Here is a 16211-nt window from a genome sequence, read left to right as displayed (position 1 = left end):
GAAAAGAGGAAAAGAGTCAAAGACGAGGAGGAGGAGGAGCAGGAGGAGGCTGCAAATAAGGATGAGGCTGCCACATCCCACTTCCCTGTTGAGCCTCAAGGTATCAATCTCAACAACCTCAGCGGGAAAATCAGATTTGATCACACTTGACTCATGATCTAGGTGAGCAGTCCAATGACTCGAATGGGTTCAAGTTCAAGCGCATGTGGAATACCATGTGAATCAGAGCCCGATTTGGGTGGGATCGGAAGCACTGGGCCCAAGGGACAACAAGGGTTCATCATCTTTGTCTCACTTGGTGTGAGCACTTAGGAGAGAAATCGGGTTGACGCTCAATAGCCAGTGTAATTGGACATTAATGGGCAAATGTGATCCAATCACGCCTCGGAAATGTCACAAGATTTTAGGAGCAACACGCTCTTGTGGGCTCTGTTGCTTAAGTCACTCTCCTTCTCCTTCTTCTTCGTCTTGTTCATCCTCGACTTCTGCTTCTTTCTCACCCTCATCGTCGTCAACAACGTTTAAAGTGGACCTCAAATCCATCTCGTGAAGAAGGATTGAAGAGGAGTTAAGGAAAAGAAAACAAGGCGAATGCAAAAAATCAACGAGAAGAATGCTCAAAGCTTGTGACCGACACCACTTAACGGCATTGTTATTGGCTGCCCCCAATTAAACGGGGGATTTACATTAGACCTTGGGTAGATTGGCCAAAGGACAGACAGACAAACACACACACAGACAAGCACACACACACGCACACGCCAGGTCCATGTCTCAGGTGTTGACAGATGTACGTGAAGACACAAAACGGGGCACGGTGAAGAACAAGACGAAGAACGTCAAAAGTCAAGGCGATTATGAGAGGCTCGACAACAACAACAACAATAGTATGTTCTCAATAGTGGCAGAGGAACTCGGATGACGAAGCCGAGTTGTGACCGAAGCGCCAAGAATCCAACAACTATTTGATGGTGATGATCGCTAGCGACAGACATAAATGCATGCATCTCCGACTTACTACTACATTCGTACTGAATACTGTATTGTATAGGAGTGTTCACACACACACACACACACACGCACACATACAGTACATACATGTACTATAGCCCCCTATCCCATTGAATGGATGCATTCCAATCCAATCCAATCGTTCGACGAAGAGGGAACAAGGAACAAGCACCAAAGGCAACGGAGACACAGGGTGGGATCCATCCTAGGATAGGGAGCCAGGGCCCGCCTTCTTCACTCGGGTGGGTCGGGTCGGGTTGAACATTAATATATTATTCATACGCTCATTGCCGATGAGAGACCAAGGCAGAAAAGGAAAAGATACATTAGATATGGAGTGTTATCATGCGCAAGACAAGACAAATGAAGGATTAAAGCCAAGGCAACACACATCCCTCAGCCAAAATAATAGTTTCCATCCACCATGAGCACATGCCGATGGCGCTCGCTCACTTGGCTATGGATCGGAATCTTTGCATACACAAATAGCACGCTGTCCCGCATACATTCCTCTTCTGTTCCATTCCGTATTGTGTTGTGTTGTACCTGACCTCGTCATAGGTCGCACAACCCGGTATGAAAATGGGTCCCAATAAAATCACCAGGCGATCCAGAAACGGTTTTCTACAATTCAGCCATAACGACGAGCAGAAAAACAAAATGCAAAACGGCTTGGCCTGCCTTATGAGCATCAGATCAGTCAGCCGCAGTCGTCATTTCCACCTCCTCCAATTGTGTGTTCAGATGAAGTTGGCCAGAGAGATATAGAATAGATACATAGTAGATACCTGGTAGACGAAAACTCACTGGAGCCCCTTCATCTAAAAATGGAGGCACTGCTCTGCAACTCTCTGTTGTTGGGTAGAAGTGAAGGAAGGGAAGGAAGGATCTATCTATCTATCTGGCTCGCTATGAAGGAGGAGGTGGTCCTCCTCGCTGCCCCAGCATCTCCACATTCGGTGGGGCAATGGAACGAGAAGAAGGCGAGAACTAATAACCATAAATCAGAAAATGAAGAAACCCCACCACAATAAATACATTCCTACCTACCGAGAGCCCCTTTCATCTCATCATGGCGACGGCCAAGATGATGACGACGACGATGGTGATGAAGATGATGATGTTGATGATCCTTGGCCGTAAACGACGGTCGCAACATCGTACAATTGGACGGAACTTGAAGTAGTTAAAGGAACAAAAATGGATGGAAAAAAAGATCGATAATTAAAGATCATCCTGATGATGATGGCCTTGTGTTCACACTCCTTCGTCAATAACCAGCCCCTGACAGATGATGGGCCACCAAATTAGTGCCCTTTTCTTTCAGTTTGTAGCTCTGTCCCCTGCGTCCACTACCGTGTGAGTATGTGTATACGGGTGAAGTATGTAAAAGACTTGTCTTTCGTTGGCGGTGATTTGAGAAATCACTCAAAATAAACATTGGGTGGGTCGCCCTCGTCGACGTAATAGTCGTCGCCCTCGATGGGTTGAATTCAATTGAAGTACACTAACCAACGTCTCTCAAGGGGGAGGGGGGGAGGGGGGTCAGGAGGAGGAGGACAAGCAGGGGAGGCTAAGCAGGCATGGCAAACAAGGGACAGCGGGGGAGTCGTCCTCGGCCATGTGGATGATGTGGACATTCATAAACTGTGAATCTCTGGAAGGCGACGAGTTCTGCGGTACGGCCGGATGTGTGAATGAGACGAGGGTGAACAAGGCCGGCCTTGTTCGTGAGGACCGGTGACAAATGATCCGTTGGGCTGGGTGATTAAAATGTGATGAAAACTTTGTTCACTCATCTCTAAACACGCACACAGAGGTCCGTCCTAATGAAGGTGGGTCTGATGATGTCTCTGGGTGGCAAATTGACAACTCTTGAGCAAACAATTTGACTCGATAATGACACGCTCATTTCACCTTGTTAGGGAATCACAGGCCAGGGAATGACTTGGAACCCACGTGTCTAGCTGGGCTAAAGAATCAATCTAAGGCGAAGAAGCTACACTCATATCAACCCTGCATGAAATCCGACCTCCACGAGGCTGGAATGGGCGACACGAGCCTCTCCCTCTCTCTCTCTCTCTCTCTCTCTCTCTCTCTTTCTCTCGAAATTGAATGAACAACGAGGATCGACTCGTTGGCTGCGACAGTTGTGGAGTAGTCGGGAAGCCAAATCGAGCCGGCTATTAACTTTTTAGGGTCATTATTACCAAGACTGTAACTTACCTCAACACCTTTGGGGCCATAGATGATCGCATGAGAGCCCCCATGGTCTCAAAGACTACTTCCCGCAATTACATATTAATGGAATGCATTTACGCTTGGGATTCAAACCGACCTCGAGGATTTTCCTTGAACCAATTCTTTGGGGCAATTGAGGCTTGGGTGTTTAATCTACCTACAAGCCATGCACCGCTCTGGGTCATATGGGTGCCCCTAGACACGGTATATGCCCGTGTATGCATATGTCAGAGGTCCATGCCAACCCAATGACCTCCTGCTGGGTTTAGATTTTACTTAAATCTACAACAACAGCCATTCTAGCGTCTTCAGGGTCGGAATGAGTTTTCTGTCTTTCTTCTTTGCTGCCAGTCATGTACAACATAGACCAGACCAGACCACATCACATTTGGCCACGAGAGGAAGGAATAAAGGAAGCCAGGGAGCAACACATGCTTGGTTGGGACATCATCATTTGATCGTTCATTACCCTTCAGCCAGTCACTCGCGCCTAAGCATATTTACCGAAGCTGGAGAAACAACTAAACATGAAATTTACGACATTTCTTCATTCCCCTCGCCTTTTCCTAATGGCCTTTCGAAGTGGATGTCGGTGTTTGCCGGACAGCTCGTCAAGAGGTTGAGTGAGTGACACGAGGAGGAGGAGGAGGAGGAGGAGGACACAGGATCATTAAAGGCCCGGTTCTACGCGGACGTTCGTTAGAGATTTGGGAGAGGGATTGGACTTCTTCCATCATTTAACACACTTATTAAACAGTACGAATGTTGCAGAGCCTCTTGAAGAAGTGTGAGACAATGATGGTCATATTCGTATTGGCAGTCTGTCTACAAGGTAATCTTTGACACAATTTGCCCGTTTAGGACATCAGGAGAAGGATGAATAAGTGGACATTCCTCTCCTTTGTTTGTCTCCCCATCCTGACCACATGTAGAGCCAGTAATTGTTCCACTAGGTGAGTACTTGGAAGAGTCAATCCAACCCAATAAGCTGCAGAGCCGTTTGGTACATTTCAGATTGCTTGGGTTTACGATTGAAATCTGCCGCGACCATTTGCAATCGGTATGCTCGGATGAATAGCGGTAATTGTGGGTCGGATTTCCCAAGTAAACCTATGAATGCAGTTCAGATTGGTCCATATCCCTTTCCCTTTCCATGAGTCCAATGCCAAATACCAAGACCTGGGGGGGGGGAGGGGGCGCTCCGTCAGGTGGATCACTTGGAGGAGGGGATCAATATCAATGCTCTTGGACGAGAAGCTAAGATGGTGAGTATCGGGCTGATACGATGGTTCCAGAAAGTCAAAGAAACCTTGCCCCTTACCAAGTCAATTAAATCAGCCGAGGATTTCGCAGAGGATCCACGACTCTTACCTTAAATCTAGCAAGTGGAAAAATCTCGATAAGTCGCTCGGCCGATGATGCAATTTCATTTCTTTGCCAAGAAGCCAGTAGGGTTGGCTGTTGTCCACGATGTGATGTACTTAACGGACGGATCCACCATTTCTGCGGCTGCATTAATCCAAAAGATTTAGACACATCCGACAGAGGCATGAGCGTTTTTGGTCAATAACACCGGCATTCTTGTAGATGGCGAATGAGCGAGGCTAGTATTCATTTCAATCCAAAGTCAAGCAATCAATCAAATTGAGCGATTTGGCCAATTTCATCTGTGCATATCATTACTATCGTTACCATCCTCATCGTCCTAGTGGCTGTTGTTGGTGGTGGTGTTGTTGTTGAAATAGAAGAAGTTGCACTATGAGTAGAAGCAGTAGTGGCAATAATGGTTGAACGGAACTCGTCTTCAATTCTTTGCTCTCGGTTGGTCGGGTCTTATCATCTATCGAGCCATGGATCAATCCCGCTAGCTTCATGTTGAACAAGGTCATTAATCAATGTTGTGGCACCGGCTTCAGAATTCAGCTGATCTTCACGTCGAAAAAGCCCTCTCTGGGTTTTGGGGGGAATTTTTTCGAGTCAAGAATGAGGTAGGGGAGGGAGGTAGGCAGTCAGGCAGTCGAGCAGTCAGGCAGTCAGGCAGTCAGGCAGTCATGGGCCAAGTTTTGCCACAATAACAACCACGACCAAAAATCTGACGCTTCATTGAGGCACGGAATGACGAAGAGGAGGAGGAGATGTAGTCCAACACCATGGAGGCACTGCTCATATCTTATGATCATCATTAATGTAACAGAAGAAAGGAATCCGATGTCTGAAGTGTGGTATGCGGTGTTTCGCTTTCTTGACCAACTTGTCCGTCTTGGGAGAAACTTGGCATCCAATGCGAAATATTTGCTGCGCTCAATCCCAGGTTCTACTTTCCACAGTTTTGATTCTTTTTTGAAAAGCATTCCTTTGTTTTTGTTGGTTGATTAGTTCAGGCAAAGTACAGACCATCACCATCACCATCATCATCATCATCATTCTTTATGTGCGTGGCTGTTGTGAGCGAGCTTGAGTTGCTGCGGGTGTGTGAATTATCAGTTTTGATCGCCTTCCTTTTAATGAGTGATTGGCCAAATGGAATTGATCTTTTCCATCTTCAACGACCATCAAACTCCCCCTCATCGTCGTCGCCGTCACTATTGCCGTCGTCGTGGTCTTCATGCCAAGAAGGAAAGTCATTTCGATCACCGGAGTTCATTCGGCTGTGACTGGTTGGTTTTTCGGAAAAAGCCAAGAAGACTCGGTCAATTGAGATTGGTTCGTTCTTTCAGTCCTGGCGGAGCCGAGGATGATCTTCCTTCACGAGGTTTGGCGGAGTGCATGTATGCATGCAACAAATGGTTGGTTTCTGATCCATCCCTCTCTCCATTTGTGAAGGCTCAGAGATGGATTGGCATCACGGACGCGCGCTCTGGTGGGATTGGATTTTCAGGACAAGCAATAAATATGAAACAACTATTGCCACGACCATCGATCTCATCATGGCTCGGCCTCACTCGCTCGTCTCCTTCGTCGTCGTCGTCCTCGTCGTCGTCCTCGTCTGAGCAATTGTGTAGACCTAGCATGGGACTGGTGTGGTAATGAATCAAATCCCTCATTTTACCCAAAGAACAAGACGACCACGACGACCACGTCGAAGCAGAAGCAGAAGATTGTTGTGGATTCTCATAAAACATCCATCAAAGCATTTTGTGACAGCCGAAAAGTACGTACAGCATTACTACTGATACTACCGCTACCAAGACCACTCCAAGTGGCACCACTGCTGCTGTTGCTGCTGCTGATGCCGCTGCTGCTGCTGCTGCTATTACTTGCATCGCACCGCAAACACCACCACTACACTCGGAACTTCTAGGATGTACAAGGCATATTACGAGTACCACTCATGTACTACAGAACTCCTCCGAGCCCCCGAGTCCCAACCAAACAACGAAACGAGCTCCGGACACTGCCTGCCATGACTAACCCAGTGGTTCGACGGTATGTACGTTCTAGTACTTGGGAGAGAAACGACGACAACCAATCTTCATCCAAAGCTCATTCCTCATTCTCTCGAAATGCTGGAAATGGGAGCACTGGACGGCTAGATCTGACACCGAAAATGTAACATGACTAATCTTATAGATCAAACGCCCGAGATTATGACCCGGATGGTCGGCATTGGAGTAAATACAAAGCCTCAGTGCCTTCAAATCACAGCACCTTGAAATGGTGGTAGGAAGGCCTCACCAAAATCTCATTGACATGATTGTCCAAGTTATCAAAGTGTTCATATTCAAACCACCCCCAAGAAGGAAACAACACATCTTTGGGCGCCAGAGGTTATTTCTTGCGCATTCGTGCTCTAAAAGTGTTATCCTTTAATATCATCGAACCATTCGCCAGACTTTGACACGGCCCAAATCCACGGCCTTCGAGGTGATAAAGACCACAGCAAATCAAAACAAATCAAAGCCAAATCCCGAAGGACAAGATCAATGGACGGCAAAGTTTTGTTCCATACAGTATCAAAATTTGCTGGAGAAGGGCATTCGGAACAAAAACCAATGAAAATGCCTGGGACAAAACAACTTGGCTTTTGTTTTCTCCCATTCCGTCCAACTCGAATGGTTCTTCATTCCGTCTAAATCGGCCGACGAGCGAGCTCTTTCAATCGAGAGAGAGACAGAGAGACAGAGAGACAGTGAGACAGAGGAAAACATTGTCAAGATTGGCCCTTAGGATTAATGTTCCATATACACAAATGGATCCAATCAAGCGTGGCATCCTTTTCTCAGGACTCAGTCAAAGGCTGCCCCGTCCCTCTCCTCTCCAGGTTCGATCTCCTCTTCGAACAATCCTCTACTCTCTCGTTTTGGGTCGGCCATCTCACAATTTGGGTACGTGCGAATTGTGACCGGACTCCCAGTTCAATCCCACCATCCCTCTGCTGGCCAGCCAACCAACCGCCTGAGACCGAGTGGGCGCCGGTCGGCCTGGTTGGTCCTGGGCTAGATCGGTGCCTGCCGACCAGAACCACTCGGATCGAACATGATGGATGGATGACCAATAATTAATGTGCATTCCATCTTCCGAACTCATTCTCATTTCTGTACACAAAACTCGGAGGGAATTCTCCCGTCCAAGATTCTCGTCGCTGGGATGAGAAGAGTCACTGTCTTGATCTCGTTGTGCCATCGGCGTCGCCTTCTCCCAATGAACTCGTGATACCAATCATGAGATGCCTTCCTATCCGGTTTGCTTGGCCCAAGTTCCGAGATTGACAACTAAAAAGGGGCCCTCTTTCTAAAGACCTTCGAAGTCGTCAGGATCTCCAGGAACGCTTCAACGTTCGTAACAGGCAGATCGCCCGCCTCCTGAGTATTCGAGTTCTTTTTTATTTTGGTTCGAGCGAAAAGCGACCGATCTCAAACAACGACGGCGAGCCCATCAAGAGGAACTTCGCTATAAATTATGATTTTGAATGATGGAAATATGATTTCCATGGTTTCGTCTTGATTGGTTGTTGGTGGCTGGATCGGTAATCACTCGCAAACCTGCTCCAATGCGCGTGTATCCAACCAACCAACCATCCGTCCATCCATCCATCCATCCATCCATCCATCCATCCATCCATCCGACCGTCCGACCGTCTGTAGATCCAGGACGAATAGATCCAGCAAAACCATTCGTAGATGGTTTGGTAAATGGAAGAACGAACCCATGGCTAGTTTGCCCGCCAAGGAGATGGATAGATCATCGATAGTTGGATAGATACATGGAAGGTTGGATGGATGGATGCTTGGAAATCAACAAGTCTCGGAAATTCTCGCTTTTCAAAATTGACTTTCAGAGAAGTTGGTAAGTGGGTGGGTGGGTGCTTTGTATCCAAAGATCGTCATTGACTATATTCATTGTTGGTGGAACAGCAATTTTGTCATTGATACCCTCTCATTTGCCGCCTAATCACCCTCCAGGCCCTTATCCGTGAAATTCACTTTGCGAGGGAATACCCTTCAAACCGGCCAAGGTACAAGTGCTGCACTTGGTTCTTTGGTACTGTGGCTACGAGTAGATTCGTGGATCCGATCTGACACTCCCGACGGCCGGCAACCACCGTAGATTGGTTCTCCAAACTAAGTAATACATTGTCAACGTTGTGGCGTTTCAGCTGGGAGGATCGATCGTGGTCACGCTGGATCGTCCCTTGTTCGTAAATGATCTGTTCATGGTTGGATCAGGTGTTTTTGACTTCCATCCGTTCAAATCTCATCAAAATTGAGCAATACGTAAGCTTGAACTAAACGGGCCAGCAGCGAGCCGAGTACCTCTGACTGCTGCTGGCTCAGTTCCCAACCAACCACTGCCCTCTCCACCATAACCACCACCACCATCATCATCATCATCTCGGATCCTCTTGCTGAGCTGCCGACAATTTTCTGATTGGTAATTCATCATTTCTCACCATTCATGGGCCGCCACAAACACCAAGGCAACTTCAACCATTGTCGTTCATCGATCCTCAATCCTCGATCTCGCTCTCGCTCTCTCTCTCTCCTGATATCCAGGATTGACATTCGAATCCACTCCATTTTTCACCCAAATGCTTCTCAAACTAAAGTGATGTGGATGCGTGGATGCTGTTTTTTATAATCCGGGCATTTGGCAGTAGTTAAGTATGGATCAAGAACAAGAAATGTAGGTATTGCTTACTACGATCTATTTGCATAGAGGTATTACAGGAAACTTCAGCATGCTCATGATCAACAATGGGCTCGAATCCTTTCGTCATTGACCCGTTTTGTGAGTTTGTGTTTAAATGCGACTCATGAGATGACCCAACCTTTATAGAAAAGGGTCATTGCTAATTGGATGTATGAACACTCAAAGAGTATCACTTGACAAACAATTCATTTTTGAACGTTTGAACGTTAAAACAGTTTGTCCCTGCCGTTCACTACTCTTCGCGTGGTCGTTATCCCATGACGATCCCATTCCACAAAACCCGGTTGATCTAGTACGTAGATCGGGCTTCAAGTGAAAAGTAATTCTCGTTCCTCGACGGATGTGAAGAAATACCATTTGGTTTCATTTTCACTCACCTCTTGGTTTTGAGCTCGAGGTGAGATTTGGTGTGATTGTGTGATCTCTCGATCACCAAGTTAGAGTCTCTCTCGATCCCCGGTTCGGTTTGGTGCGTTGAAAAGGAGAATCGCCAATGATTGATGGAAGGTTTGGTCTATTTATTGGCGTCCAGGTGATTTATCGAGCGAACCACCAACGGACGGACGGACGGACGGACGGACAGACGGACCCACCAGCCCACCACCCCACCACCCCATCAACTCTCCAATCCTCATTGGATAGTCCACAGCCCCTCTTTGGGAGTGACAACCAGCTCTGTGGACGTCAGGAACTGGATCTTTCACCTGATCATTCTATTCTGGCATCACTCCGTGTACGGTAGAAATCAAGTCAGGGATGGCCATTACGACACCTCGCTTGATCTTATTTAACGCCTTGGAACAGAAGACAGAGACTGTGAATTCGTCCGAAACCCAAGAACTCTCACACTCCCGATGAACCATAGATTCCTTTGGGGTCGGCTTTGCACTCTCTTTCTTCTTTCTTTCTTTCTTTCTTTCTTTCTCTCACTCTCTCTCTCACACACACACATAGAGTGTAGTAACTCCACGTGTACACCTACTTCCCCGGGCTCTCTGAACAAATAGATCTCTGAGCAGCTGTCATATCTGACAATTTATGGGTCTGTTAGGATGATGATGCCAGACCTTAGGAGACTCGTTCACAAGAGGCAGCCCAAGAAGAAAAGGGTTCAGTCAATGACACCATACCAACAACCTACGTATGTGCACTACTAGCCAGAATGGTCTTCAGTACATATAGGTGCTCATTCATACTGTTCGTGCCTAGTGCCAACCGCTTCAACTAACCTAAAATTCAGGCTCAAATTTGAGACATCATCCCTTTCACTATTCAACGGTAAAGTGATTGCGAATTAGACGCAATCAAGCAGCACAAACTGTGCTAATGATTATTGTGCGGTTATCAATTCAATAATTTCTCGGGGATTACGATTGATCGACAGCACTGTCTCTGACTTCATGGACTTAAACGGGTGCATGTATGGTTGGTTTAGTTTCGGTATTTGCCTTTTTTCTGCCGTAGTCTCGTTTTTTTCGTCCATCCACTCTTTCTTTCACTCTTTTCGGTCATGACTTGACTTGAGCTTGCTTGCTGAGCTGAACTGAGCTGATGCGTGGCTGCCGAGTTGCTTGGGATGTGGACATAAATCCAAAAACACGTCAAAAAAGTCGACCCCTCCCTACTTTATGGGATGGATATCCACCGCCAGGGTGACTGACTCATTCAAACCACAACAAAGCACTCACCAAATCCTACTTGATCAATGTCTCCCACTGACTCTGGCCATCGGCGGGGTTTGTGGGGCTTCAAAAAAAATCAAATGTGCAGGGGTTTAAGCATGTCCTTGATGCTTAACCTCCACTTTTCGAAAAAGGTAGCTAAACAGTTGGCGCTGTATTGGTCACCCTCGAGTTCAAGATCAACGTGAAACCTGTCTGAATGAGCTAGGGTTAATAACTTGAATCATCATCTGCACCACTAACAAATAATAGTCTGGGCCTGGTCAAGTTCAATGAAATTGAGTTGGGGTATGGGTGTGATAAGGTGGCGGAAGAGATAGAACCCGCTCTTCGTTCAGGAGGAAAGCTTTTCAGCCCATGTTTATTTCTATAATGAAATGAACTTCCACGGGGCTCCTCCTCAGGGAGAGAAAAGGGCGGACCTCATGCCCGGCCAGAGTTGGGGTTCATCGTGTAACCGTGTCGTGAGCAAAATGCGTCTCTAACCGTGATTAAACGGAAAAATTAACTTCGTTCAGCCATAGTTGAGAAATTTCATCAGTCTTCAATAAATGAATGACTAGTTTGATGAAGCTAGCCCAAAACAGGCTTGAAATTGAATTCCAAGAATATTCAGGACTGTTATGGTATCATCATAAGATGACAAGGCCTCTCCTTGGACTACTTGGGTGCACGTACAACATTAACAGACAGGTCTGATTCAGAGTGCGCATGCATAACTATGATAAACGCTGCCCGGGTATTAGATACTCTTTTGAAGGCATTATCGTCGAGGTTGGCGCTCCTCATTGTGTTCTGAGTGGATTCGACGAGTATGAAGCCCATAATTCACTTCTTCTCCTATCCACTCCTCCCGTGAGTAACCTCACTCTATCTATGGATGAGCTTAGGTACGAACGACGGGCTATGTGAACGACGTATGAATGTTCTGTGAGAGTCTATGTATGTAGAAAGTGTATGTCTGCATGAAAAAGTCTGGAAGTGAGAACTGATGGAGGGAGTTGTCCCAAAACCAACGTCCTCGACACTTAATTTCGCTCCAATTGCAGGAGGGGGGGAGGGAGTTCAAAAAATGAGTCAGGATCACACGTTTTCATTAAGAGTTAATCGCCATCTGGCCGTGAAATGTCCGAGCCCATAATTGAAGGTAAATTCTGCAATTAGTACTGCCAAGTCTCTAGTAAGTGGGGTAACTAGTGGATGTGTTTCTACACCCATCTGGGAAGATTGGAAGCAGCCAATTGGCATTGGCCAATTCTTAGATGTTTTGTTTTGTGCGGGTTAGGATACTTCTGTAAGATGCTCTACGTAGGTGCGGAGATAGAATACTGTTTGGGATCTTGGTCGTGATCTTTATCGTCTTGTGTCAAAACTTCGGCAAGATATTATTCGCAAGCACGAGAAAGACAGAGAGGATTGGATAGGAAAATCGTAGTGCTGTAACTCTTATCAATGCCTCTTGATGCTGCTGCTACCAGGTTGTTGATGTTGGTACATAACGGACCTGGTTGTGCTGCTCTTGTATCTGACTGTGTGCCATCCATTTCCAGTGAATTCCATCATAAAAAGGGAACCGAAAAGGCCATAAATATTCCTCTTCCACCTTCGCCCCGCTTCGTCTTCCTGGCCGTCGTTTCCATAAGTTACGGCCTGGATCTCTTCTTAGCAGTACATGGAACATAACCTCCTATCCTTCCTTCCCTTCTTCCCTCCCTCCTTCACACACATGCACGCACGCACGCACGCACGCAAACAAACACTGACTTGCCTGACTTGGCTCCATTCCCCATTGGAAGAACATCCAACAACTTAAGATTGAAGTCCGAGGAGAAGCATCGCTCGCACCCAAACACTCATAGATCACCCATAGCCAACGAGAAGTGAACCCTCAACCAGGAACTTCTTGGGATAACCCATACTCGTACCCTTTGGGCGTCTGGATGGTGAGGTGGACGGACTAGAGGTGAGTAAGTACACGTATACTTTGGTCCTTCATGCTACACTGGGAGGATATGTCGCAAGATAAACCCGGGTTTCATGCATGATCTTGTGTAGTTGAAAAGACAGCAACATCCTCAAACGGCAAAGGTTGGGCTTGTGGTTTGAAAATCAGATTCGATAAGAACTTGGGTCAGAAGGTCAAGGAAGTTGCATGATGATGATGATGATGACCAAAGTCCTTTCTTAGTCCTGAAATGTGTTTTTTTCAATCACACCTTACTTCAGAAGTGTCCTTTCGACGGCAGGCGTTTCGATTAGTCGTTTGGCCAGTGATTTGTAACTTCTGATATACTGTACGATGAAAAATAGGCCAGTTTGGGACGAAATCCGGCGAATAAGGCAAAGCAATAAAACATGGAAGTGAAAACTCCCTCTTTTTTCTTTTCTCCGCCTCCTTTTCAAGACCAGAAAGTCTTCCGGATGAGGGCGAATAAGAAAAAGGGGAGCACCGGAGAAGGATCTAAATTATCTCCAAGCAGAATAATCCTTGGAAAAAGGTTCCATCCATCGGGTATTCTGCATCTTTGAGAGGCACAAATGCTGGAATAAAGCGAGAGAGAGAGAGAGAGAGAGAGTGAGAAAGAGAGGCAGGCTCCTTGGAACTGCGGCCATCACTTGTACTAAAACTTCGTGGTAGTGATCCAGGATGGTGGAAGAAGCAGGCGCATATAAATTATATGAAATTTATGATCCACTCCTGACACTCGGCTGGAACACGACCGCCTCACACAAAAGTCGAACGGATGAGGAGGGGAGGGGGGGCTGACGGGAGTAATAACACCGTTCAATTGAGCTTTGCGACGTGCTCTTGACCCACAAGGGATATTATTGGCATCAGTGGCGACCAATATGATTGTCGACATAAGACATACGGAGGAAGTACAATTGATTCGGGGCTATTTCTCAACACTGATGTGCTTAAAACGGCCATCAGGGTGCATGCTTAGCCCGTGTAGTTGTGACGGAGCAGCCGCTTGCCATTTTAAGTGGATCAGCTGGCGTAATGTATGCAGATAACTCACAATTGGTTCATGGTTGAGCATATGGTTTTCCATCTTTCCATCCGGTAGGGATCAAACCAAGCTAGCCGGAGAGCCTGACTGAAGAACTGGGATAAGTTGTTCCTCGCCTTGGTTTGGTTCCACAGTTTCGCCATTCTCCACCTTCTTCTTCCTCTTCTTCGTCTCCTCCTTCTCTTTCCACCCATAAATCTGCTGACAATGGCGAGATGAACGAACGAGAAGGAGAAGAAGGAGAAGAAGAAGAAGAAGAAGAAGAAGAAGAAAAAGCCAAAGAATCTTGAGAAGTGGAAGCAGTGGAGGAATTCTCCTTGCTTTCGTTTGGTTCGGCTGTGGGTTGCGTTTTTGAGCTTCCAATGCCTTCTTGGTGCTCTGCTTCTGCTTCTTCTTCTCCTTCGTTGGTTGAGTTGACGGCGGTGATGCCATAACTCACTTTAATGGCGATCTATGGTGACATCACCTCAAACCGCAAAAAATATCAAACTGGGGACTTCTCCTCGACGACAAACATCACATAACACATGACATTGTCCGATTTCCCCAGCTTTATCCGTTTTATCAGACCAGAACCTTAGCCATGAAAACAATTGAAGATCAACGTGAACCCAATGAAGGTAGTCAAGAGGAAAGGATGCACCTTGAGTAGCGACATCCGTACGCACACCGTACACGTACAAGTATGCACATAGAATCGAGTCTCATCCCGCAGCCCTCAAGAGGTCGGAGCATCGGATCATCCCTATCCTCATTATTGTGTTATTAGAACGCAGGAGAGGGGGTGGTCAGGCGGTGGAAAGGCTTCCAATTCTGGACAGAAAGAGAGAGAGAGAGAGAGAGAGAAAAAAGGGAGCCACTCAAATCCATGTGCTCTATATCATCATCAGGGAATGTGTCATCATATATTTCATCCAACGGGCACCGAAACCGTCCGTCCTGTCAAACTTCCCAAAGAAAATGGCTGTCCCCGTCGTTCACTTAGTCCCCAACCCACGGTATATTATAGGGTACGCACACGAATGCTGGGTCGGATGGTGAAGTCGTGGATCGGAATGGCCAGTAGCAAAGCGGCGGGCTTATCCTTCAATGCCCCCATGTGCAGTTCCGACGAGGAGGAAGAAAATGTCGAGCTAATAAAGACTTACTACACAGGATGTGGGGGTCCAGTCAGCTTGGGAGCACGGGGCATATGGGATACAATATAAATGAGGAGCGAGGTGTTCGCGCTCACTCACCTCTCGAGATTATTATTATTACTATTATAGAATGGTGGCCGGTTGCTCATTCGTCCGTTCCTCCGAGGCCGTCTAATTGATGGGCCGATGGGCCGCCCAGAGGTGATACGAGTTCGCAATCCCTCGCCAAGACCAAATGGATGAATGACAAGATTTACGGGCAATATCGGCTTGATTTAGGTGTCATCAGGAGCTCGAATATCGCGAACGAAAACGAACTGAGAACCCATTTGTCATAGTTTCCTTCATCATCTTCATCATTGCCATCCGCATCGTCAGCATCGTCATGATCATCATCATCATCATGATCATCATCATCATCATCTTCCTTTCCAGCAATGATACCAAAAGCAAGTCAAGTCTTTGGCTCGCCTTGGCATGGATCAGCCGGCTTCATATGAGTTCAGTTCATATCAGTCACCATGAGCACTGATGAAGAACCAACTGTTCGCGAGAGACTGGGAGTTTCCAAGTCGCCTCCAGTCAAGAGATTTCTTCACCAATTCCTAGCAGTTTCTCATAATGATGGCAGCGAAATCTGCGGATGGAGTAATTTCCACACCTATTTGGAATCAAACACTTTTTGCCGGCACGACCAGACCCAAATTTAATTCCCCAGGGGTGTAAGTCATACCCGACCAGACACACGAGCGCAGTGCAAAAACGAGCTCACACCAAAGGACCCGCCGGCTTGCGGGCGTGCCTTATCCCTTTTTATTTTTTCAGGCCAGACCAACAAAGAGAGGCTGGCCCGTGACGCGCGCATTGGCAAAAAGCGAGCGCGCTCCTTTGCTCATGACACATAATTTAGATCACAGATGGGGAGATATCAGACTGCTTTTCCAACTATTATTATCAGACTGGCACTCACTATA

This window comes from Tigriopus californicus, chromosome 8, assembly GCF_007210705.1.
Source record: "Tigriopus californicus strain San Diego chromosome 8, Tcal_SD_v2.1, whole genome shotgun sequence".
NCBI classification, from domain to species: domain Eukaryota; kingdom Metazoa; phylum Arthropoda; class Copepoda; order Harpacticoida; family Harpacticidae; genus Tigriopus; species Tigriopus californicus.
This window is presented reverse-complemented; position numbering follows the sequence as displayed.